Raw genomic sequence first — 16,468 nt, 5'->3', positions numbered from 1 at the left:
AATTCATGATTGTACGTTTCCTTTTAAAGAAAATATTACGAAGTTTTTGAGCGTGCCCCTCTGTTTGCGGTATATCTCGAAGTTGGTCCTGTACATATCGACTGTTTCGCTGCGACTCACTCGCATCGCATCCACTTGTTACTGACAACAATAGCAAACAAGGAACAATTCTTGAAACACTGTATGCGTACTCATTTTGCAAATTTTTAGAAAACAATTCCAGAGAAGCCCCCTTCCTAAACTTTACCAGAAAGTATTCTGAAAATGATACCAGCGTTCTAAATGCACCAATCTTTCCCGTGGCCGTCGCTCATCCTCGTAAGTAATATGCGCAGATTCGACTATGAGATATAATGCACGCTGTTAGTAACATGTTCTTTAATTATTTGATCTTGCATATTTCGACACTTTTTCTGCTTTTTTAAGCATTTTTGATACATATTTTCATGCATATTTTAAGGTTTTTTGATGCATATAATCTGGTCTCTAGTTATTTGTAAGTATGTTCACCCCTCCGCTGCCTTGTGAAATACGGTCCTGAAATATTGCAAACCAAAGTTCTACCAATGTCTAAATAACGATACCAGTAACATTAAACAGCTATAGATATGTAACTGGGCTTTTATAGCTGTGTGTACATATTTTTAACTTCTCATAACGCTAGTGGACTAAACAGAGTCGGTTTTCCTCTTCTTTCTGGTTACCAACCTAACCATAATTACAAACTATCCTAACAGCACACACCACGAAAACAATAAACGGTAGCCCTTTCATTAAATTTAGCTGCAAGTAAGAACTGAAAAAAAAATTACTTGAGATCAAGTAAGTTCAATTACGAACAGAAGTTGGTCTTGGCTAAAGCAGGGATGGGCGGTAGCCAATAGTGCTATCGGCATATGAATACTTTAAATCTATCAGTGGACTTGTTGACTATCGATGGTGCGTATGCCATTTACGTCGTGCGATTGAAAAACAAAATATTTCAATTACTCTACACAGCAACTACGTCGCGTGTAATTTCATATAGGTGACACAGGGTCCGGATCCATGGCCCTTCCTCCCTTTGGCTATGTCCGTACACAAGAAGCTGCCGCAGCACCGCCTTTACCACCCGGACAGACGTAGAGTAAAATGCATTCTTGTACTTAAACATACATATGTATAAAAATATTAAACCTTAAATAGTAAAACTTGAGACTATAATGTACATCATAATGTTTGATAAGATGGGCAATTTTTGTTTGAAATTGCTCATCGACACACATTTTATAAGGATTTGAATTTTTGATTACCATTGTTTCTACAGGGTGAGTCACTAACTATTGCCACCAAGAATAACTCCGAAAGTATGATAAGAGTTGAAAAGTTTGCGGGACAAAAGTTGCATGGGGCAATGGGGCCATAATATGTTGTTGTTTTTTTGTTGGTAGGTGGGATCGCATCAGAGGTATGAAATTCAACTTTTATTTTTTAAATGGAATGCTGTAGTTCGGTATGTATTTTCTGATAACGGCTATCGAGACGATTCTAATTATGTTTAACAGTAAGGTCACTGAAGGCTAATGAAGGTCACAAAGGTGGCATGAACGTCCATTTACAGAAGGTGTTCGAAGTGATGACCATTGGTATCTTCTTATCATGGGTTGAGTGGTATTCCTTGTCGCATCGGCATTTTTCGAAGCACATGCTCTGACAATTCTCTTTCGCATATCTTCAGGTGTAGTTGGAACGTCTTTATAAACAATGTCTTTTATGAATCCCCACAAGTAAAGATCCAGAGGCGTCAAGTCTGACGAACGAGCGGCATCCGCATCCAATCCAAAGATTTGGGAATTGTCTCTACAACTAAATTCTAGCCATCAGCGAAAAATTTGCCTGACACCTATCGTGTTGATACCATATTCTGTTCCTTGTTCCTAAAGGTATTTCTTCCAATAACATGTTTCTTGCAGGAATGTGGTGTCCTCCCTACCATTAATATTCCCTTCGATGAAAAAGGGTCCTATAATTCCGTCCTCCAGAATCCCACACCATACATTCATCGACAACGGTTTTTGGTGTGCAACTTACCACAGCCAACATGGATTTTCAGTTGCCCAGTAATGCAAGTTATGCAAGTTAACATTTCCATGGTTCGTGAAGTAAATAAAATCAAATTAATAAATGTGTCATCCCTCTGTATCTGAAGTTGAACCCATCGGCAGAATTCAATGCGGTGCATACAATCCGTACCAGTTAGTTCTTGGTGGAGACTGATACGGCAAGGATGATATGTATGGCGACGCAGAACACGGACAACACTGCTCTGTCTCATTCCAGATTCCATTGCGATTTGAAGCGAATTAACATAAGGATCTCGAAACACAGTGGCAAGAGTATCAATTTGCGTTTCCTTGTTAGTGATTTACCTTTCCCGGATATGTTTCCGAGGCGTTAAAGATCCATTTTTTTTTCAATGTATCATACATATATTTTAATATGCGACGTGTAGGGCGAGTACGTTGACGATATTTTTCAGCGTATAGGTCTCTAGCTCTCACTGAATTTCGTTGGCATTCTCCGTAAATGAGAAGCATGTCGACTTGTTTTTCGAAGGAATACATAATTCACATTCGTTTGTTTCGGCGATAATAGTCTTTCCGTTCCTATTAGTGTTGTATTGCGAAACTATCAAATGAAGTTTACATGCAATGGCACGTTAGATGGAAACGCCATATTCGGCGAATATTTACTATTTGCACGATATACGAGATGTCTGTTTGATCTACGGAGTTATTATCAGCTGTTACATAATAAGTTTCTTTACCATTTTTCGTCATACAATAAATTTCTGTAATGTTGTATTCATTTATTTTCTATTGTTACGTTAATGTTTGCAATACCTTTCACTGCATTACTCACATGTTTAAAGTTTAGACGCTATATTCTGTCTTCCATGAATGTCACGTCCAACATTATCGCTGAATCTTTCCCCGGATTCAGTGTTGGTATCTTTTAATTAATTTTTGTTTTATTTCTTTTCTGTTTATATATTTCCCACACTTCGTTCATGCATGGTTGAACTAGGCATTATTAATGTTTCGCCTTTCTTTAATATTGTTGGTTTTTTCTGTATTCCACATTTTCAAATCTCTTATACGATACTTTACTTTTCTCTAGTACCTTATTAGCTACTTTTAACACAACTGACTTTAATCTTTCCCATTACTTTTTCACATTTTTTTTAAGTTCCGGCCATTTGCAATTCATGTGTGTATCTTTGATGACATCAAGTCCTTATGCTTCCTGCCTACAGAACATGAACTTTAAATTTCAAGTTCTGGGTTTTAGTTTTCTTTACATATTTTTGTTTCTTCCGTATTGCCCATCAGAACATACATCATTACCATTAAATAGATGAGTTTCTTGGATTCGAGAGCTATTTATTAGCTGTTATATAATCCACTGTTGAGCAAAAAACCCCTTGTGTTCCAAGTCATTTATATGTGTCTGTCTTACCTAAAGAACATATCTGAAATTTTTAACTGATTAAATGTAGCAAAATCTCTTAATGACTTTCATTTAAAGTTAATTTTAGTCCAGGTACTTTTCCTCTTCTTGCGTTCACGTCCCCTAATATTAACAAATGATCAGCTTTATTGTGTTTATTTACTAGTTCAATGCAGTTTTTCCTAAACGATTGCAGAAGAATACTATCCTTTCATTAATATAGCCATAAAAATCTACTTCTCTTTTCCGTTTTTCATGTATAAGAATACCTACTCATATTGCTGCTAGTTGTATTTGTTCGACTCCACTGTAAATTAACGTGTAAGTATGTAAATCTGTTTTTCTTAGTTTCTTCATTGTTTCTCTTATTATGGCAATATTTACAATTCTTTGTTTCCAAATTTCTATAAGCTCTTATTCCTTTGTATGTAGCCTCCTCTTATATTCCAGATACTAATACATTATAGACTCGTTTTCTTATATCATGTATATGTCAGCCTTTTTGAGAACTATCCAATTTATCTCCTAGAGACTTATGAGTTGCAGTTTTTATTTTTTATTTGGGTGGGTAATCCCCTTCGAGTTTTATATAAGAGTTTCTCCCAGCTTGATTGCTGACTGGGGCTTAAGAGATCTATCTTCCGTTTTGGTCTGCTTTCCATCGTAGTTGACTCCCCTGCGGAAGCTGGACGCAGCTTTAGAAACTCCCTGCCCTGCGCTACTCGAAGTATAGGTGATTGAGGCTAGAAAAACGGACAGCATCTGTCATAATATTACACTCCTGGAAATGGAAAAAAGAACACACTGATACCGGTGTGTCAGACCCACCATACTTGCTCCGGACACTGCGAGAGGGCTGTACAAGCAATGATCACACGCACGGCACAGCGGACACACCAGGAACCGCGGTGTTGGCCGTCGAATGGCGCTAGCTGCGCAGCATTTGTGCACCGCCGCCGTCAGTGTCAGCCAGTTTGCCGTGGCATACGGAGCTCCATCGCAGTCTTTAACACTGGTAGCATGCCGCGACAGCGTGGACGTGAACCGTATGTGCAGTTGACGGACTTTGAGCGAGGGCGTATAGTGGGCATGCGGGAGGCCGGGTGGACGTACCGCCGAATTGCTCAACACGTGGGGCGTGAGGTCTCCACAGTACATCGATGTTGTCGCCAGTGGTCGGCGGAAGGTGCACGTGCCCGTCGACCTGGGACCGGACCGCAGCGACGCACGGATGCACGCCAAGACCGTAGGATCCTACGCAGTGCCGTAGGGGACCGCACCGCCACTTCCCAGCAAATTAGGGACACTGTTGCTCCTGGGGTATCGGCGAGGACCATTCGCAACCGTCTCCATGAAGCTGGGCTACGGTCCCGCACACCGTTAGGCCGTCTTCCACTCACGCCCCAACATCGTGCAGCCCGCCTCCAGTGGTGTCGCGACAGGCGTGAATGGAGGGACGAATGGAGACGTGTCGTCTTCAGCGATGAGAGTCGCTTCTGCCTTGGTGCCAATGATGGTCGTATGCGTGTTTGGCGCCGTGCAGGTGAGCGCCACAATCAGGACTGCATACGACCGAGGCACACAGGGCCAACACCCGGCATCATGGTGTGGGGAGCGATCTCCTACACTGGCCGTACACCACTGGTGATCGTCGAGGGGACACTGAATACTGCACGGTACATCCAAACCGTCATCGAACCCATCGTTCTACCATTCCTAGACCGGCAAGGGAACTTGCTGTTCCAACAGGACAATGCACGTCCGCATGTATCCCGTGCCACCCAACGTGCTCTAGAAGGTGTAAGTCAACTACCCTGGCCAGCAAGATCTCCGGATCTGTCCCCCATTGAGCATGTCTGGGACTGGATGAAGCGTCGTCTCACGCGGTCTGCACGTCCGGCACGAACGCTGGTCCAACTGAGGCGCCAGGTGGAAATGGCATGGCAAGCCGTTCCACAGGACTACATCCTGCATCTCTACGATCGTCTCCATGGGAGAATAGCAGCCTGCATTGCTGCGAAAGGTGGATATACACTGTACTAGTGCCGACATTGTGCATGCTCTGTTGCCTGTGTCTATGTGCCTGTGGTTCTGTCAGTGTGATCATGTGATGTATCTGACCCCAGGAATGTGTCAATAAAGTTTCCCCTTCCTGGGACAATGAATTCACGGTGTTCTTATTTCAATTTCCAGGAGTGTATGTCTCTTTTATTGCAGATCTAGATTTCAGCTAACAGTGCAGCTACATCAGTGTGTTATATGTAGTCATGTAGACCCAACGTAATTATAACAACACATATTCCAATATAACTGAAGCATGTACAAGCATTAGTATTAGTACAACTTTTGTTAACACTGATGATAGCTGCACTGTTAGCTGTAATCTAGACCTGAAAAAAAGAAAAAAAATGTCATATTACGACCGGTGCTGATCTTCTTTCTGTCCAGGATTACATTATGGTTGTGGGCATGGGCTTACCCAGCGAGGGGCAAGGGGGGGGGGGCAGCTGCCCCCCCCCCCCTAGAAGTTATTCGCAGTTTTTCACTAGTTTACTGTTTTATTTAATAAGAAATGTTGCATGTTTTCTCGGATTGTACAAGTGCGTTCTTGTATTTAAAATGTTTATTAAAAGCAGTTTTTCACTGGTTTACTGTTTTATTTAATAAGAAGTGCTGTATGTTGTCTCAAATCCTTGTTTCCTGAGACTAGTATGACCTGCCCTCCCTCCCCCCTCCTCAACCATTGGCCGACAGTGCCATCACGCAAGGAGCTGGACTTGTATGACGATGATGAATGCGTTATGGCAACGATTATTCTCCTCGAGTTCTCCACATAGGGATACATCCATCGTGACGCTATACAAGGAAGTAGAACTCTTTTTGAAAGACGAGATGGTTGCACTCTTGTATCCATTGTTGTCATTGGCTCCAGTATTGTCGGCTCGCCTTCCTCCGTTTCTGTCACGGAGAGCCGCAACAATGGTCGCCATGGTGACAGCCTGTGCTAGTCCGTATAATTGAATTCTTTGATTATTACTTTTGTAAATGATGAAAGTCTATATGTGGTGAATGCAGCTTGCCGCTAACTCGGTGTAATATGTTGTCTGTACAGAAGTGTATCTGTCGCCTTTATCGCTCTTTCACTCTCACACAGAAATGTTCTTTATCTGTATACAGTTTAAATTATATTAATTACTTGAAATCAGCCTAGTAGAATCTCTGGTGGAGCCCTTCGTCTTAATATTCAGCGGCTGGCTTGCTAGAAAAGATCTTTGCATTGGTTATTATTATTAAGCGCTGCATTCAGTTGGGAAAATCGATCGTTTGAACCATTCGTTTAGTTTACGACAGATCTAAAATTTCAGATGTGGACGAAGCCTTTTTGGACGATTTACAAACTCAGAGATTGCAGGTTCTCTTCGTCACAGCTGAAACTTCCCAATTAATTACAGGGCCCAGACAATCATTAATGATTCAGACAGAGAACTCATTCGTCATTCACTCTAAAATAAAATGGTCACAAACCTTATTTCTGAGGCAAAATTATATTGGTTCATTTCCATACATGTTCCGTTTGGTGTTGGTTCCAAGTCTCTTGCTATTTGCTGGTACAGGTTTATATTTCTCTTTACTATCGCGCTAGCGGCACAAACTATCCTCTTTACGAGCTCGCTTTAACGCGAAGAAGAATAAATAAAACTCTTTTAGCAATCCGCTAATCTTCAAACGAATACTTCCGAAGCTGTTCCTCTCTCTCTCTCTAACTATATTAACCATGGAGCATACATTTTCGTACCTCTGTTGTTCCAAGGAATAAACGTACTAGAACAATACCTTGGCGTCGACGAGCTGTCGGCGCATATATTACTAGGAAATCTGATCAGATACTTTTCAAACGTAAATAAATGTGGATGATTTGATTGACCATTATTAATTATTGCGTGGTAGAGGGTAATTTTCCGTTGGGTAGATTACAATGCCCCTCGCAGCGAGCGAAGTTTGTGAGCTCAATTTTGGATTCACCGAACACACTTCGCGAGCTATCTATTAGCGTGGATAACCCGGAAGTGATGATTATCAGTCCTCCGACTGAAAGGGAATATTATGTTTGAGACAGACGAAGAAAAGAAATGTTGAAGACAGAAGAAATGTAGAGACAGGTACCGCGGCTGTATTGCTTTTACGTGCATCTAGGTGTTATGTTTGCTGTGCACAACCAAGGATGATGATCTTTTATGAACTGATGTCAGGGTCTACCCATTCGGGAACTTTCTTAAGCAGGGAAACCTTGGAAAACCTCTTAAGCTTAGACCCCCAGCCTACGGTACATAGAAGATAGGAAAGCCTATAGAAGAACAAAAATAATTTTGAAGTTCATCTCTAAAGGAAAGACAGGGATCAATTTGTATCACAATTTGGAGAAGAGTGGTTTGTGCCTCTAGCAAATAAAACGTTTTACAATAAATAACGTGAATTCGCGTTTTACAATCTTGCTTCTAGTACAACATCTTGCGGTGCTAAACTCCCCCGGGTCTTGCATGTCCCCGACGTCCACATTTGTAGTCGGTCTTCTACGCGGCCCACTCTGTAGTTGATCTTCTACGCGGCCCACAATGGGAAGATTAGAAGGAACGGGGATACTCGAATTCACATGCAACATTCATTCCAAAAGAATTAGCAATGACCAAAAGGGAAACTCTTCCTGTAAGAGAACTGATTAGGTTGTACCGTCCAAGATTCTCCTTTTTGAAAGCAAAATCCTTATGGCTTCATGGATCCTTTTTGTTACGACATACTTCACGGAATTCAACGATTACTTAATGATGTTGCCAAAAGTATCATCCGATTTACTCTCGTTTGAATACTCTTCTTGACTTTGCCTCCCCACTTGTTCTTATAAGTCCCAAAGTTCTAACAGATTTTCTATCACTGATTTGTTCTTCGTAATTTAAAGGATTCATGTAACTTACTATAGATTTTGGATTCAAATCATCGAATAATGGAAAGTGTAGTTCATTTTATACCAAGACATCATCCATATTTCCTTGATAAGTCATATAATTTAGCTATACTCGAAACCTTTTATTTTAAATACATATATTTTTACGTTTGAGCGCTGAAATGTAAAAGTTATTATCATTGAGAAATGCGGATTCACCTCTTTCATTTACTCTCTGATTCATACGGTGTTCATCCATGCTCATATATGGAAATGAATTTTTCACAAAAAATTCTCAAACGAACACGAACCATTAAATTACTACTGAATCTATGAATATTTACTTTCTTTAATCATTCATTAATAAATTAAAAACTCTTAACTTCTAATTATAACACCTATTCCTTTTAAAGTGCAACATGAATCAGTTTATTCACGCGTTTGGTGCGAGTCTCTTACAAAGCATCTCTGTATCGTCTATATCGATTTTAATTCTCGCGCCGACGTCAACTGTTTTGCGCGGGAAATTATTTTTGCGGCGTTAACCGTCACTCACAATTCACTACCACAACACATTCCTTCACACGTTTACACATCTAAGCGTTCACATGAGATTATATATGAATATTCACTCGGAACCTCTTTAGATTATTCAGCGTCATTTGCGTGAAACATTTCATTTTCTTGAAGTTCAGTCAGATCCTTAATCATTCTTGATGACATTAGCAATGCTAAAGTCCTATATTCACCCCAACACAGGTGAAGCCTACCTCCACTATCTTCTTTACAACACTCGATAATAATAGTTAGTCACTATTTTTATACTCTATATTACTGATTACTTATTTCAATTTAAAGGTTTCTATCACTACACACAGAGTTTATGGTTATGTTTTTTACGAGCGTTCATTTCTGTCACTCGGAACACCATTACTCACTATCTTCTAATCTTCATTATACTTTTTTAAGTCGTTATGAGAAAATAATCCTTTTATTTTGTTCGATCCCGGGTATGCTATGTCACGACCAACAATGGGGAGCAGTATGGGCTTGTGGAGGTTTCGATCAAACCCCATTTCAACATACGATCTATTTTTTTTTTTTTTTTTTTTTGAACTTGAGCCTTTAACCTCCAGGGAACAGGATAGAAAGTTCTACAATATGTTTCGTGCGGCTTAACGTAGAGATGGCATATGTATCCCTTAATAACTCCTGGCCTTTCATCAAACACGTTATCATACACTAATAATAATTCTTTGAGCTGCTTCTTCTGATCTTCAATAATGCAGTCGGATTCATTTAATTTCTCATACACTAATTGATCGAAATCCCCTTTGACTTGGACCTCATTATTTACGTGCTGTTTAGAATTCTGTGCAGTCCTGATTACTTGCACGCTGATCCCACTATCATATTTTCTGGTAAGGCTTTCCTTTTTCAACAAGTCCAACTCAATTTCTTGTTTATTTACATTTAACCAAATTTTTCCTGTTTTAAAATCTATTCTGCATCCGTATTGACGTAGGCTGTCGACTCCGATAATGCAGTCTACCACCAAATTTTTCACAACAAGGAATGTGCTTACTATTGCTACATTTCCTACTTCTACACTAAGTAGTGACTGCACTTTTACATTAGCCGATCTGGCCCCAACGGCGCCTATTATTCTACAATTTTGAACTGGAAAAATTGGTACTCGTCTTATATTTCTGATCTTGTTGAATAGAGCCTCCGACATAACATTCGTGGTTGCAGCTGTGTCTAAAACCGCCGTTATAGGTACAGTCTCCAAAATGACTTGCACTTCGGCTACTGCCACCTGTTCCTTATCCTCATCTTTGGGTTCTAAGTCCTCGGTCAATTCATCTGCCAGTAATCGTCCATCATTGTACGTTAGCATTGGTACACATATCCTGTTGCCCCTCAACCTATTGTTGACCGCTCCTCCGGGGCACGAGTGGGTCCTTACTAGTTTGTTGGATTTTGATTCGCCTGGTGGTTGACATCATCCGTCACTTCGGTAATCACCGGTTGATTCGTAGATGTCCGTCCCCACTGATGTTGGTTATTTGAGTTTATTCCCCCCGGTTGGTTCCACTTTCTATTACCGTTATTGTTCCATGCTTGCGGTCTGAAATTCCTTTCGTTCCCCCATACGGGATTGTATCGTTTCCCATTCCTGTTGTTCCTTGGATAGCCCCTCGCAAGACTATTGCCGGTATTATTGTTGATATTTTGAGGGGTTTCTCCACTATTTATCGATCTCTGTGCGTTCCCTTGCCTACCATTTGGCGGAGGTTCTATCTCCCTATATTGGAATCTATTGTTGCGGGCTTTCTGGTTGTTCTCTTCTATAATGTCTATATGATCTAACGTCGTGAGGAACGACTCCAAGTCTTTATCATTGCCGTAAATTAATTGATTCCGTATACTAGTTGGTAGTCTTGCTTTAAGTATGTTTATTATATCTGGCAAAGGCATAGGTCTGTCCCAATATCTAGTTTTATTTATATATTTCTCAGAATACTTCCTAAGGCTGCCTTTCGAAAAAGAGAAAGGCTCTGGGTAGAGCACCTCCTGCCTTAGGCGTTCCTGTACCCCTTCTGACCAGAATTTTGCTAAAAACGCTTTCTCAAAATCGTCATAGGTCGAGCAAACAGACGTCATGTCCGAGGCCCAGATCGCCCCCGAACCTTGTATATACCCAGTAACGAAACTGATCTTCTGCCACTCCGACCAATTTCTGGGTAGCACTCCTCTAAAACTCCTGATAAAAACAATCGGATGGACCCCCCTTTTTTCCGTGTTAAAAATCTGAAATTGCCGATGCTTTATCATTTTTTCTTCGGCATGGCACAGGCTTTCGTAATCTCCGTCCGATACAACTTCGCGCGAACAACTAGCTCGTGGCAATTTAATATTCGAGTTACTCACACAAGTCGGTATCGTGTGCGAATGTGCAGTAACTGGCTCTATAGTCGCTGGCAACTTCTGCTGCTGGCCGGTATTCATTTGTTCTGAGCCTTGTTGTGAAACGCGTATCGACTCTGCTATCGTTTGTTTCCATTGCTCAAAATCAGCACCTAACTGCTGTCGCACTTCCTCAAGTCCTTTCGCAAACAAATTCTCTTCCTGTTTGCCGCATAGACTCTGGAATGCTGCTTTAACATTTTGCTCAACGTTTTCACATATTAGCCTTTTGTTTTCTAATGTGATTTCGGATAATTTACCCGTTAATACATTAATTTGGTGGTCTATAACGTCTTGACGTTCTGTCAGATGTTCGACACTTTCCTTTAGGTTAGTCTGCGTACGTGCCAATTCAGGAATTTGCGCAATTGCACATGACATGGCATCTTGCTTTTGTACTAATTGCGGAACCATTTCCACCTGTTCGCGTACGGTGTCTATCTTAATGGCCACATACTCCTTCATTTCTACACGTACGCGGTGAGTAGATTCCTCACATTGAGCTTTAACCAATTCTATTTGTGCAGTTAATTTTCGTTCCGTCTCTTCGGCCTGATCTTTAAGTTCCTTTGTCTTCGCCTCTATCCGCTGCTCTAATTCGGAAAAACTGTCGTGTAACTGCTGCTTAATCTCAACTTTCAGATTTTCCTGCCCCTCATTAACTGAGGCTAACTTCGAATTCAAATCATTTTGCCCCTCGGTAACTGAGGCTAACTTCGCATTAATGTCAATTTTCATATTTTCTTGGCCTTCAGTAACTGAGGCTAATTTCGTATTCATATTATTCATGGTCTCAGTTAACATTTGCATCTGCCTCATGATAATGACCAATGGATCTAATCCATGTTGCGTACCTGCTGTTACATCTCCAGCCGTGTCTACAGGGCGTTCTATTACGCTATCTGTAGCGATCGGTTCTACCACACTTCTTACTACATCACTATCATCCGTGCTCACAGCTGAAGGCTGTTGCGTGTTGCTCTGCTCTGCTTGACTCATCTTAAACATTGATCTAGTTAAAACCATATAAATATTCTACAGTCAATATGTATATATCTCCTTTCACACAATAATACTTCTGTGTGGCTACTTTCTTATAGTACTTATTCAGGTAAATGCAACTAGGGCGGTTCAACCAATCTACATGTAGCATGCACACAATTCGTAAATGTTCAAATCTACGTCTACTTCCTCAATACTAGCAAGCTTTAATACAAAATTATAGATCTGGCCCTTTTTCTGCGCCCAGCGTGCTGCTTTTCTTTGAAGATCCAACTAATTCGCCTGCGAGTATCTCTTCTCTTTTCCAAGTTAAGTTGTCTCGTCGTAGTTCACATGAAACAGAGAACAAAATTATTTTAACAACGTCCAAAAACGTGTCCTGTCACGGATTGGCCATTATAATTGAATTCTCTTTGATTACTCTTGTAAATGATGAAAGTCTATATGTGGTGAATGCAGCTTGCCGTTAACTCGGTGTAATATGTTGTCTGTACAGAAGTGTATCTGTCGCCTTTATCGCTCTTTCACTCTCACACAGGAATGTTCTTTATCTGTATACAGTTTAAATTATATTAATTACTTGAAATCAGCCTAGTAGAATCTCTGGTGGAGCCCTTCGTCTTAATATTCAGCGGCTGGCTTGCTAGAAAAGATCTTTGCATTGGTTATTATTATTAAGCGCTGCATTCAGTTGGGAAAATCGATCGTTTGAACCATTCGTTTAGTTTACGACAGATCTAAAATTTCAGATGTGGACGAAGCCTTTTTGGACGATTTATAAACTCAGAGATTGCAGGTTCTCTTCGTCACAGCTGAAACTTCCCAATTAATTACAGGGCCCAGACAATCATTAATGATTCAGACAGAGAACTCATTCGTCATTCACTCTAAAATAAAATGGTCACAAACCTTATTTCTGAGGCAAAATTATATTGGTTCATTTCCATACATGTTCCGTTTGGTGTTGGTTCCAAGTCTCTTGCTATTTGCTGGTACAGGTTTATATTTCTCTTTACTATCGCGCTAGCGGCACAAACTATCCTCTTTACGAGCTCGCTTTAACGCGAAGAAGAATAAATAAAACTCTTTTAGCAATCCGCTAATCTTCAAACGAATACTTCCGAAGCTGTTCCTCTCTCTCTCTAACTATATTAACCATGGAGCATACATTTTCGTACCTCTGTTGTTCCAAGGAATAAACGTACTAGAACAATACCTTGGCGTCGACGAGCTGTCGGCGCATATATTACTAGGAAATCTGATCAGATACTTTTCAAACGTAAATAAATGTGGATGATTTGATTGACCATTATTAATTATTGCGTGGTAGAGGGTAATTTTCCGTTGGGTAGATTACATCCGGACATCGTCGCACTGTGCGCGTGGATACTTGTATTCCATTTCTTGACTCAAGGTATGTGACTCGGCTGTGTCCTGCAGTGTGAATGATTAATACTAGCGTTTCTGTCCTCTGGGGCACTGGGTCGTTTACATTCAACATGGCGACAAGCTGGTCCTGCCGAATACTTCGATTCCATATTCTCATTACACTCGTGGAATTCCGACCAACACGAGTAGCAGTCGTGGAACAACAAACTGCAACCTCGATTAGCCACGATCCTGCTGCTACCGAATTCAGACCCATGTTGGTAAGCGTGTCTTTTTCTTACACAAGGTATGAAACCACCTTCCCACAAGCAACTAATATCCAGACGCAATTACCAAATAAGAAAACTCATTTGTAATCTTTCCTTGCACACAGAATGTTGATCACGTTTCTCTTGGCTGCTTTGAGTGGTTACATTGAAATGCTAATCATTTGCATATCCCTACAAATTATAAAAATTGATGCCCGTAAATGTACATGTATGTACGTATATTCCACATACCCTCCAGGGTATCTGAGAGCGCTAACGCGTTGCTTCCTGGACTCGGGTAGGCGCACCTGCCCTGGATCGAATCCGCCCAGCGGAATAATGGCGAGGGCCGATGTGCCGGCCAACCTGGATGTGGTTTTTAGGCGGTTTTCCAAATCCCGCTAGGTGAATACCGAGCTGGTTCCCATATTCCGTCTCAGTTACACGGCTCGCAGACATCTGAACACTTTCACACTATTCCATGGAATACACTCGACGCAGACAGTTGGGGTACACGGCGTACACTGATTCCGTCCCGCTGGGTTCGGGGTGGCGGCAGGAAAGGCATCCGGTCACCCCTTAAACATTAACATGCCAAATCCGATTAACGATGGCTGACCCTGCATAACTAAGGGACAAGGCTCAAGCGATAGATAGTACGTATATTCCACATCTCCTCCTAAACCACTGGCATAATTTCAACCACACTCGGTACACATATCTGTTACTATCTAGAAAGAATCGCTGTGAGGCTAAGCACAATGTACCTTTGAAAGGGGCGGGTGTCGGGTGAGAGGGAAGTGTAGTTTACAGCATGCGAATTCGATAACTTTATTTATCCAGTATTTGCGAATGAGATCACTTAGTAAGTTGCAAAAATTTTACACATAACTTCAAACATTTACGAAACTTTTTCTCTCAAAATCCCCACAAAATAAAGAAAGGAAAAAGTTATCGCTTACTACATTTTCGCTGTTCGTGCAGTAAAAGTGCCTCATCATACATGACATTTTAATACATTATTTCCTAACTACTTACAGTATTCAGACACTTTTTGTGGACAATGTTCACCTATACCACTGAATGTATCTGCAAAATTATATCTCTGCACGAGACATATGACATCACAATACTGACATGCATAGAAAACTGCGGCATCATGCATGATCTTATAAAGTGGTCATGTCATTTTAGTTTTTATGTGTTATTCATGTGCACGTCATAGAGAGAGCAAGTTACGTTACTGTTGAACAATCTTTGGTCTGCGAACAGGTGTTGTTGATACACCTAAATGACACAGCTGAAAATGTGTGCCCCGACCGGGACTCGAACCCGGGATCTCCTGCTTATATTGCAGACGCTCTATCCATCTGAGCCACCGAGGGCATATAAGCGACTTCAGGGACTTGTCCCTTGCACGCTTCCCGTGAGACCCACATTCCCAGCTGTCCACAACTTACATTCGTAATGTTCCTAAAGGATATTTGCCCATTCACTCTTACTCGCGCCAACTAAGGTGACGATTCCCGTAAGAGTTCGAGCAAAAAGTGCGTTTTCGCACGGAAGAAGATCAATGGCGGGGTAGCCTTACCTATATGAAGATAGTAACTGTTCCAAAAGAACAAATACCAATGATGACCATGCAGCTTCTCTAGAAAGAAATGATAATTAATCTAAAGCCTCAGCTGCCAACAGGTGTTGTTGATATACCTCAATGTGGATAGCTGAAAATGTGTGCCGCGACAGGGACTCGAATTCTTACGGGAATCGTCAACTTAGTTGGCGCCAGTAATGAGTGAATGGGCAAATATCCTTTAGGAACATTACGAATGTAAGTTGTGGGCAGTTGGGAATGTGGGTCTCACGGGAACCGTGCAAGGGACAAGTCCCTGCAGTCGCGCTATCCTCTGTGCCCTCAGTGGCTCAGATCGATAGAGCGTTTGTCATGTAAGCAGGAGATCCCGGGTTCGAGTTCCGGTCGGGGCACACATTTTCGGCTGTCCCCATTGAGGTATATCAACAACACCTGTTGACAGCTGAAGATTTCCATTAATTATCATTTCTTTCTAGAGAAGCTGCATGGACATCATTGGTATCTGTTCCTTCGGAACAGTTACTAACTTCACATAATCTTTGATCTTGTCGAGGCACAGTTTTGCCCGTCTGATACATTCTTAGTTAAAGTGTGCTCGGTGATGGACGTATTCTGTAGTACTGTGCTGTTTGCGATTGTATCTGTTAGGTAAAGAAAGATTTATATTGTAAAGGACAGCAGAGATGAACATGATGTACACATCGGAAAACGAAAGGAATATAAATATAGAATAATGTTAACTCTGTATTGAAGAGAAGAAGTTTGTGGTAAGACTGCAGCACTGCATACCTAATTTGTAGGAATGGTTATTGGGAGCTAGTTAACTTTGTTCACTCG

At 41.1% G+C, this 16,468-nt stretch overlaps 1 non-coding gene across 1 annotated transcript; it reads right to left on the bottom strand.

The window, feature by feature from the left end:
• Nucleotides 1-15,348: 15,348 nt before the first annotated feature.
• Nucleotides 15,349-15,423, bottom strand: Trnai-uau (transfer RNA isoleucine (anticodon UAU)). Its single transcript has one exon. It is a non-coding gene; the product is annotated as a tRNA-Ile (tRNA).
• Nucleotides 15,424-16,468: the final 1,045 nt, after the last annotated feature.

Source organism: Schistocerca nitens, chromosome 9 (genome assembly GCF_023898315.1).
Source record: "Schistocerca nitens isolate TAMUIC-IGC-003100 chromosome 9, iqSchNite1.1, whole genome shotgun sequence".
Taxonomy (NCBI): domain Eukaryota; kingdom Metazoa; phylum Arthropoda; class Insecta; order Orthoptera; family Acrididae; genus Schistocerca; species Schistocerca nitens.
The sequence above is the reverse complement of the archived record's forward strand: the minus strand, read 5'-3'. Positions and strand labels throughout refer to the sequence as shown.